This window comes from Curcuma longa, chromosome 13, assembly GCF_044706935.1.
Source record: "Curcuma longa cultivar G26 ecotype Majalengka, Jawa Barat chromosome 13, ITB_CL_G26_1.1, whole genome shotgun sequence".
NCBI classification, from domain to species: domain Eukaryota; kingdom Viridiplantae; phylum Streptophyta; class Magnoliopsida; order Zingiberales; family Zingiberaceae; genus Curcuma; species Curcuma longa.
In genome coordinates, this window is record NC_133873.1 from 1,195,611 (window position 1) to 1,205,366 (window position 9,756).

The window sequence follows — 9,756 nt, forward strand, 5'->3', positions numbered from 1 at the left end:
GAAAAATATCACAAGTGACACGGTTGATTTTACTTGGTTTATAGCCACAGACTGCTACTACAAGAGTCACGATCAATGATCGTTTCTGATAGACAATCCATTAAATAACTCCTCTCTTACGAAAGGGAGTTAACCGCTTTACAAAAATAATTAGGATCGGTAACACGTATACCAATCTAAAACTTTAAATACAAAAGTAAAATAATAAGTAATTATACCGACAAAGTATGGATGTGCAGACTTTGTTGCAGCTCCTCGACGTGACAACAGCATTTCGAATGAAAGATTTTCATGTAGATGGTCGTCGTTGAGTTGTAATGAGATGCCTCTAGGTTTCCCCCTCGAGATTGCTTATATTAAGTGATCCGGGTGCTTAGAAGCCTTTTTGAATACCTCCACGTCTAGACCCACCTAGACTTCCGTCTAGTGCTCTTGATCCGCTAAGATTTCATGTCTAATCCTCCTGACTAGGACTTCCTTGCCCAGTCCTCCAAACCAGGTCCTCCGCCTAATCCTCCAAATTAGGGTTTCCTTTGCCTAGCTTCCAGCTAGGACTTTCACTGCCTAGCCGCAACTAGGGCTTTCTTGTACTTAGTCGCAACTAGAGTTTTCTTGTGTTTAGTCGCAACTAGAGTTTTCCTGTGCTACTTGCACACTTAGTTTAGCTCATCATGATCACTTTATACACTTAACTTGAATCCTTTGTCATTATTAAAACTTAGGTTTGATTATCTGGTGCTCCTTACACCAACAATCTTATCCTTTTTGATTATAACAACGTAAGTTCCAAGTAAATAAAAATTTGCATTTAATAGTAAGGAAGTAAATCACAGCAACAAATAAGGCATGTCATAACAAGTATCAACAACTAAAGTACTTGACTCCCCCTCAATTCAGGAGTCCCCCTGAACTTAAGTTTTATTTAAAGAAGAATAATTTTTAAAAAATTATCTTTTTTCTTTCTCTCCCCCTAAATTTGATATGGTTTAGTTTTGATCAACTTGATTACAAACCATTCAAGTCCTACCTAGATTTGAAAAAATAGTTTGCAATAATTAAATCAATTTTATAAAAATTTACTTTGAAAAATCATATTTTTCAAGAATTAAACATTTGAAAAATATTTTGAAATTCAACTTTGAATTTAACTATCTCTCTTCCTCTTTAACATAATTAAAAAATATTTTATTTAATAAAAATTAAAATCACTTAATCACGTGAAAAAAATAAGTTTGAGTCTAAGCATGTTATAATAATATAAAAAATACTTAGACAAAAAAATTTCTCTTAGACACATTTCCAACTTAGGTTTTGGCTAACTATCACAAGATAGTAGCTTGACCAAGTTGGTCAAATTTAAGTATATCATTCCAGTTAGCTTATGCTAAGCAGAAACACTTAACTTGATCTATAGTTTATCTTTTAGACCAAGTTTTGATTTGATGCACAGACATAAGCATCTGAAACTCAAGCTATGATGCATCTCACATCGTTCTAGATTTCACAATACACAATTAAGTTATCTAGTGTGCTTTGTTAGATTCATCAACCTAAATCTATAGACACATGATTTCTACTGAATTACTTAGACTAGGACCATAAATTCCTTTTACTTTTAAAAATCTAAAATTTTAAATTAGGTTTTTCAAAGATAAAATAAAATTTTGAAAAACTAAGTATTTGTAGTATTAATTTATAATAACAAAGTTTATGATTCATTTTAATTTGAATTTACAAAATTTATCCCCAATGATTGATATTGCAACCTCTATTCTAAATTTATGAATGTCTTTTTGAGTGAATTGCATATTAATGTTATATAGCAGATGTCTGATATATTGCATAATGAAAAAACTCATAGTATTAGTGAGAGCCCTAGAGCCAATCATATGATAATTGTTGTATGGACTCATTGTATCATATTTCTATTTATAAAGGCATTTTATTATGGTTATTATACTTACTTGTATTGGTGCCAAATAACTAAGTATAGTAATGTCCTTGAGTAGCTGGTTCGTATCTATATCAATCGATTAGTTGAATCGATAGTGAGATGATATAGAGAACACTACTCTAAATGATTCCTAGTCAAGTATTAACATTCAAGGACAATGTTAATACGACGAAACTAGCATGTAGGTCAACATGATGACTTGATCTCACAAGTCATGGATATGAGATATCAAGTTGACACATGGGTATGCATTGGAGAATGTATACTGAATGACCCGCCATGAGAAAGTATCATGGATCGTTATATGAGTGTCATATACTTTCTCATGTGGCTATTAGTATGACTATTTGTCCTTGGACCTGAAGTCACCATGGTTCCCTACATAAGGAGTTACTTACTTTGGCTTCGTCAAACGTCACCCGTAACTGGGTGGACTATAAAGGCGATTACTGGGTATGTAACAAATTATGCGGAGGGATGTGAGTGATGTAGATGGGATCTATCCCTCCCATATAACGGGAGTGATATCATAGTTCTTGATAGAGTTAGACCACTAAAGTGCATGGTCATGCCCGAATGAGTCAACATGTGATGTTGAGCTCGTTCGATTGTAGTGAGTCTACTTGGAGTTCAAGATATAGATTGATTAGAGGATGACACGGTCTATGCCTCGGTTTAATCAATCATGATATCAAGGATAGAAGGACATTGTCACATATTGTGAAGAGTCACAATTAGTAGTCACAATGGTGATGTTGGATCTCAACATTCTTGTAACTTGGGTAGCAATGATGTGTTGCTAGATACCTCTCATTGCTTATGTCCCTAAATGGGTTTAGGGGCATTGCCAACATTACAAGAACCTATAGGGTCACACTCAAAGGGCAATTAGGTGGAGATTAGGTTCATATGATGAACCAAGAGGATTAGATTCATGTGATGAATCAAATTGGGTTAAGTGTAATCCAAGTTAAACTAGAGAAGTTGATTTAATTTGATCAATTTTGGAGATTAGAAGTCAAGTTTGACTTGACTTGAGAAGGAAGACATTATGGTCAAGTTTGACTTGACTTTGTGCCATGTCATCATAAATATTGACTTGACTTTTTGTCATGTCATCAACTATGTTGACTTGACTTATGCCACCTCATGGTCAATGATTGACTTGACCAATTGACCATGAGTTGAGGTGGCATAAGTGATGGCCAATAGAGAGACTCCACATCATCATGCCACCTCATGGGAGGTTACAAGAAGAGTTTGTAACTCATGAGTTTTAAAGCCTTTTTAATGGGATTAATTGGCCATTGATGTGACATGCAAAAAGTGGATGAAAAAGGTGGTTTTTCATTCTTCTTCATTCTAGTTCACGTTGAGAACTTTTTGTCTCTTTCTCCCTTCTTTGTTTTCTTCTCCTCTCCTCTCTAGCTTTGGCCAAGACTCCCTAAGGTGCTAGCACACCTTGAGTTTTTGGTTCTCCACCTCTTGTCCGAGTGGATACGTGTAGAGGAGCGGCACTTGACGCTCTCGAGATCCGGCACCATTTCGGAAGAGCGGGATACGCGAAGGGTACGCATCGAGGGTAAATGTCTTACACTCTTAGATCTAGAGTAGATCTTGAAGTAGAAAACTTGTATGTGTATATTTTCATTTTCGCACGGATCCGGTGGCTTGGGGTTTCGTGGTTTCCGCACGCAAAAAGCGATTTTTACAGCACGAAAAACCCAACACATAGTCATTCCTACAATATCACAAATGTAAAAGAGTAAGTACAATATAATCATATTGTACAATTGATATTCACTAATAATGTAGTATATTTACTTTCGATAACATCTATTGGAGACAATCAACTTTGATAAAGGGCTCATTCATCAAAAAGATGGTAATCTTGCAATCTATCGTGCATTTCCTTTAATTTATTGCTAGGAAATATTTTCAATCTTGATACCTATGAACATCAGATAGACAAAAATAATTTATAAAAATATATAGTAATGTGACATAGTGCTAGAATGTAAATTAATTTTAAAGATTTTATACTAACCAGTTGTGCAAAATATTGATCATGTCTAGACTTGTATGACAATGAATTAAAATGGTAGGAGCTTTTTGTGTCGGTGTCTATGGCCATTAAATGATAATGTGCACGATCCATATTTATAGGTATAAAAATATACTTAATTTCTCGATCAACCAGATTCATTTTGATAATTTGATATATATACACACACATAGAGAGAGAGAAATGATACGCTACGCGATTAAATTTGTGCGACTGCTGCGGACACTGAGATGGCTTGGGATTTCTCACACGCACGATGTTGACGTGGCGACGAGAGGGAGAGACGACGGGGAGAAGCAGTGACGGGGGCGACGAGAGGGAGAGGCGGCGACGAGAGGGAGAGGCGACCGACGCAAAGTAGAGTAGAGGGAGGAGGGAAGAGGATCGCGATGTTTGGAGGTTCAGGGGTGAGATTGCGATTTTTTGTTCGTTGCATGAGAAATCCCATCCACGTCAGCATCGTGCGCTTGAGAAATCCCAAGCCATCTCAGCGTCGCGCAACAGTCGCGCAAATTTAATCGCGTAGTGTATTATATATATATATATATATATATATGAGGATTTTCAAATGGAATTGCAATAGTGAAACATATATTACAATGCTATTGAACGTTGAGTGTCTCAATAGCCCCCGAGGCATAATTGAGTTGGTTACGATGAAACAAAATTATTAAAATAGACAAGGGCCGAATCTCGACGAAGCCGAAGCAATACTCTCCTCCATCGTGGTCGTGGTCAACTGCAGCTTTCTGATTTACCTCATCACAGATGATTATAGAACCAACCGTATGAGACCATTAGGATAGCAGATTCCACCTTTATTATTGAAGTTGAGTGTCTCAAAATAGAATAGTCTACGAAGCTTATGTCATGTTCCAACTTATTTTCATGTTAGACTGTCATGCGTACAACACAATCAAAAGAAGAAAATATTATGGTTAAATAAAATGTGGAGCTTCTACTATGGCTAAAGTTGTCAGTTGTCACATCTATGAAATTTATCATCATAGAAGTTTATTTTTATGGCAAAAAAAATTATAACAAATCAAATTCTTATTACAAAAACTTTACAATTGAAAATTTGCTTCATTCACAAAAACTGTGACAACAATCATCAATGCAACTTAATCATAGATGTAACATCTGCGACGAAATTCTATAATAAATTGTTATCACAAATTTATTTTTTTTCCCGTCATAGATTTAGTTTTTTGTTTTACCATTGTACCATTATAAATTGTTGTTGCACATTGCATGAGAATCCGTCAATTTTTTTTTAAAAAAATAAATATGCCATTAGAAAGCCACTAAAGATTTAAAAGTAAAAATATATATTAAAAAATAATTCCCAATTGATCGTGCCAACTGATCCATACATTGAATAGGTCATGCTTGCACTTAACCAATTTGTCAAACATAAATCACTTACTTGAAGCATGTTCTTCAACCAACCATGAGGGTTTAACAAAAAAAAAAAAAGATGACAGAATTTAGAAAGGATGGATGGTCCGATTCCATAGAAATTTATCATCGATCATCAAAATAAATCCGAGAAATACAAATGTCCATGGTCAAACCAACACCACTAGTTTTCGAGCACCATGGGCATTCAAAAATGCCAACGTGAGAATTAAACCTTCGTTGAATGAATTATTCATCTTGTCGCTTACTATTGCACCACATAAACATAAGGGAGAGATAAAGAATTCTAAATGAAAAGAATGATAGTGAAGAAGAATCATAGCTAAATGTTAGATGCTTTAGATGCAAAAGGAACGGTCATTACACAGATTGAAAAAAAAAAAGAAGAAAAAAAAAAACTTTCATATGCAAATGAGATGACTCACTCGAATTCATCCGAGAAAAGGCTTCATCAAAATTCTTCGAACATAAAACACTAATGATCGTAACTAATGAAGAAAGAGTAGTGATCAAGAAGCATCAACCCCCCTCTTATGATGAATTACTAGAAATCAGTGATTAATCATCCAAGTCACCTGCAAAAACTAAGGTAAAGTAAAATCATACAATAGTCCATTTCATATCATTGAATTCCAAGATGTTTGATCTCAACAAACATGTGAAGTTAGGGTTCATGATCCTTCTCAAGTTGAAAATCTCGAGAAGACAAATAAAAACTTAAAAGCACAAGCGGAAGAACTATAACAATATTTAGGAAAAAATCATCTTGGTTACCTTGGTTATCTATTCAAAGTTATTAATCAAAACCTTGTTTGGTTTATGTAATCGATGATTCCCAAGTAATGCTTCATGCCCGACACGTCAGCATATGTCAGCAAAAGAAGGCATCCAACCCAGAATTGGAAAACCAAGAAAAACTCAGGTTTTTCTGGATTCCGGGATTAAGATAATTTTTTTTACAAAATTACCCTCGAACCCGTCCGCTTACCCTCCCGTCCCGATCGCTAGGAAACCCTCCTCTCCCGTCCTCGATCGTGAGCGAAACTCTCTCCCCGTCACCTCGCGAGTGAAACCCTCTCCCGTCCCCGATCGCCTCCTCTAACAGCGGCAGCGAGCGAAACCCTCTCCCGTTCGCTTCTGCTTGCTCCCTCATCTAACAGCGCAAGGAGGATATCGCGAGCGAAACCCTAGCGGCGGCGACGAATGGAACTGTGTCAGCTTGCGAATGGAACTGTGTCAGCTTGCCGAAGGTTTTGGAGAGGTACCAGACGAACTCCGGCGAAAAACTCTAGGATGCCAAGCACGAGGTAACATTGCCACGGAAAAAAGAAAGAACAAGAGATTGCTTTGTTTCTTTTCCTTTGTTTCAGATGGCTTTTTTTTCGTCCATAAATGCAAACGATAAAACTAAGATTTTATTTCTGATTTTTAATGCAAATCATGGAGATTCTATTTCTTTGACACTTTTTTTTTTCTTTCAGTCATCTCATTCTTATAAAACCTTATTTCCTCTACTTTTACCAAAACGTTCAAGAAAGTTGCTGTCATTTGTAGAGTTTGAGTGTTGAAATTGAACGTGTTAAGAAAGAGAACGACAACATGCAGATTGAACTAAGGTTTATTGTGCTAATTTACTGATTGATTTATATTATTCACTGCATCACTCATTTGGTGAAGTTTGTGTTGTATTACGATGGATTTATTCTGCGGAATTATTAGGCATCTTAAGGGTGAAGATCTGAACTCCCTCTACCCAAAAGAATTAATTCCAATCGAAGAGGCCCTTCAGATTGGTCTTACAAGCGTAAGGGAGAAGCAAGTGAGAAATTTGTTTGATGAATTTTTTATTGTCAGTGTAACTGTGATTATCTTTGCGTTCTTGAATCGTTAGTCATCAGTTTTTTCCCATGCTAGATGGAGATCTGGAAGATGCACAAGAAGAATGTCAGCATACAAAATCCTTTGCGCTTCAATTTGCTGTTTTTTTTATAAAAAAAATAATTGCTCCTAATGAGTTTCATCTATTATATAGGAAAAGTTGCTTGAGGAGGAGAACAAGCAACTGACTTATATGTTGGTAATCTTCTTATCAGATGATGTTTACAGCTTGGGTGTGTTTCACAGCTTCAAATGTTATACCTATTTCATGCTTTACAAAGTTTGTTAGCTGTTAGATGAATTATTATGGCAATACTCTGTTATAACTTTTCATGTCTTAGTAGAGGAATATTAATGATGGGGCATATTTAATCCAAAGTAACTTGTGGATATAGGGACATGTTTTATCATTCACCTGGATGCATAGATTTTATAGAATGATACATTTCAGGCAACTATTTAGCCTCTTTAGCAAGTCTTCTGTAGCAGTTAACCTAATGGAATTTAGATATCAGCATGGTCATCTCTAGCTATGCTTAAGTCAAGCAACTCTTTTCTAATGTCTAGTTCAGGGAGATTTCCATTTTATCTATTGCTAAATTGCCTTTTGTTAGACATTTTCCTTCATAATGTTTCTAGTAACACTTGGTCTTTGCAAGTTTAGCACCATCAGCAATTGACAATGGATGGAAGTGTGCAGGGACTAGAGCTCGGATATAAAGATAGGGAGTTTGCTCCACAAATGACTATGGCCTTCCGTGTGCAGCCAATCCAGCCTAACTTGCACGAAAGCAAATGATGACAATATCTCACATTTGTTCGGATGTTGTAGATGCTAAATTATCTATAGAAAGATTATCTATAGGTACCTTCTGTATTTTAACATGGGGAACTTGCTACTGTGTTTGAACTACGTCACTGAAGGTGTTATATTGTACGAATGAATGCTTGTTTTTACCTAACCATGAGTCATGTATAATAATTATGTCTTGGAGCAAATCTTGCATTGTTATCGTAATTGTGTCTTATTTTGTGTTTCTTCTCGTTCTTGATGACTTAAACTTTGAATGGTGAAGTGGTCCTCTTGCTGTAGCGATGGAAAGAAGGACCGTGAAGATAAAAGTTCAAACCTGATATTATCTTTTCTGAAGCAGAATATATGGTTTTCCTTGAGTTAGTTTATTTGTGTAATTTATTTGGGTAGAGGCAGGGTGAAGCATGCACCATGCGCTTGATGCAGCATGGAAACAAATGCTCGAACTAAACTATTTTCATTTAGGAAAGCTATTTTTTGATTAGAACATATTGTTTTTCTGAAATGATTTTTTCTTGTGGATCTTCAAAACTTTAGTTGGTCTAGATTTATATAGGGATTTTATAATCGAATTTTGTGATTATATGCCCATAGCCTGCCTGCCCGTCGAGAGCAAATTTATAATATATATTATATTATTATTATTATTATTATTATTAATTTAATTTAATTAAAAAATAATTAAATATCAAATTAATATAGTTGTAAAAAATGATTATAATTGAATTAGGGGTAATATAGTAAATGTCAAAGTAAGTAATATATTAAAATCTTCAACCAAACAAGGTTTTGTCGCATTACCTAGGATTAAACCAAACAACATTAGGTTATGTTTTATTCCCTATAACCTTGGTTATGTGATTACTTGGTAATCACATAACCAAGGTAATCACAGATGACTCCCAATCAAACGCACCCGTATACGGGTATTATTGGTAACCGGCCGGTCCAATTAGCCGCCTTCTTACTTTTCGAATCAGGCTCGACCCAATCCGACCGGTTCGATTACTTCGTTCCTTGAGCCTCCCCGACTACTGTGCTCCACCGCTCGCAGTCGGATCCGCAGTTCGCCTCCTAACCGATCACACTCCATCCGACGACTCCCCGGCGACGATCCCTTTGTCAATGGAGGAACCGAAACTGCCTCCTCCGGCGGCCTCCGGCACGCCTTCAGTCGTAAGCCCTGCGGGCGATGTGACCCTGCCCAGGGGAAAGAAGAGGAAGCTGGACGTCGATGAGTTCCGTAACTCCGATTACTACAAGCTTCGCCTCATGGTCAAGGACCTGCGCCCGCTGTTTCTCGAGGTGATGCTGCGGCTTGGATACACTTCTGTTTCTTAAAATTTTGGATTTCACTGCCTACTGTAACCCTTGACGACCTTCTCTGCCATTTGGGCATACTGATTTTTTTGCATGTAAGGCCTGATTTCACTGATGCTGATCTTAGGGAATGTAAGCTTAATCTCTATTTCTTGGAGCAAACTGGTTTAGACGTTTTCCCTTTAAGGGTGCCTGGTTAGATGATTTCCTATTCTCTCAAAGAAGCTTCTTTTTGGTTCATTTTTGTTACTTTGTTCCTAGTTTGAACGGGATGACCAAGTTCACCTTGACCTATGTGACTCT

At 36.4% G+C, this 9,756-nt stretch overlaps 1 pseudogene; it reads left to right on the forward strand.

Annotated features, from left to right (window-relative positions):
- Positions 1-227: 227 nt before the first annotated feature.
- LOC141844454 (MADS-box transcription factor 4-like) lies at positions 228-8,217 on the forward strand (annotated as a pseudogene).
- The last annotated feature ends 1,539 nt before the right edge of the window (positions 8,218-9,756 follow it).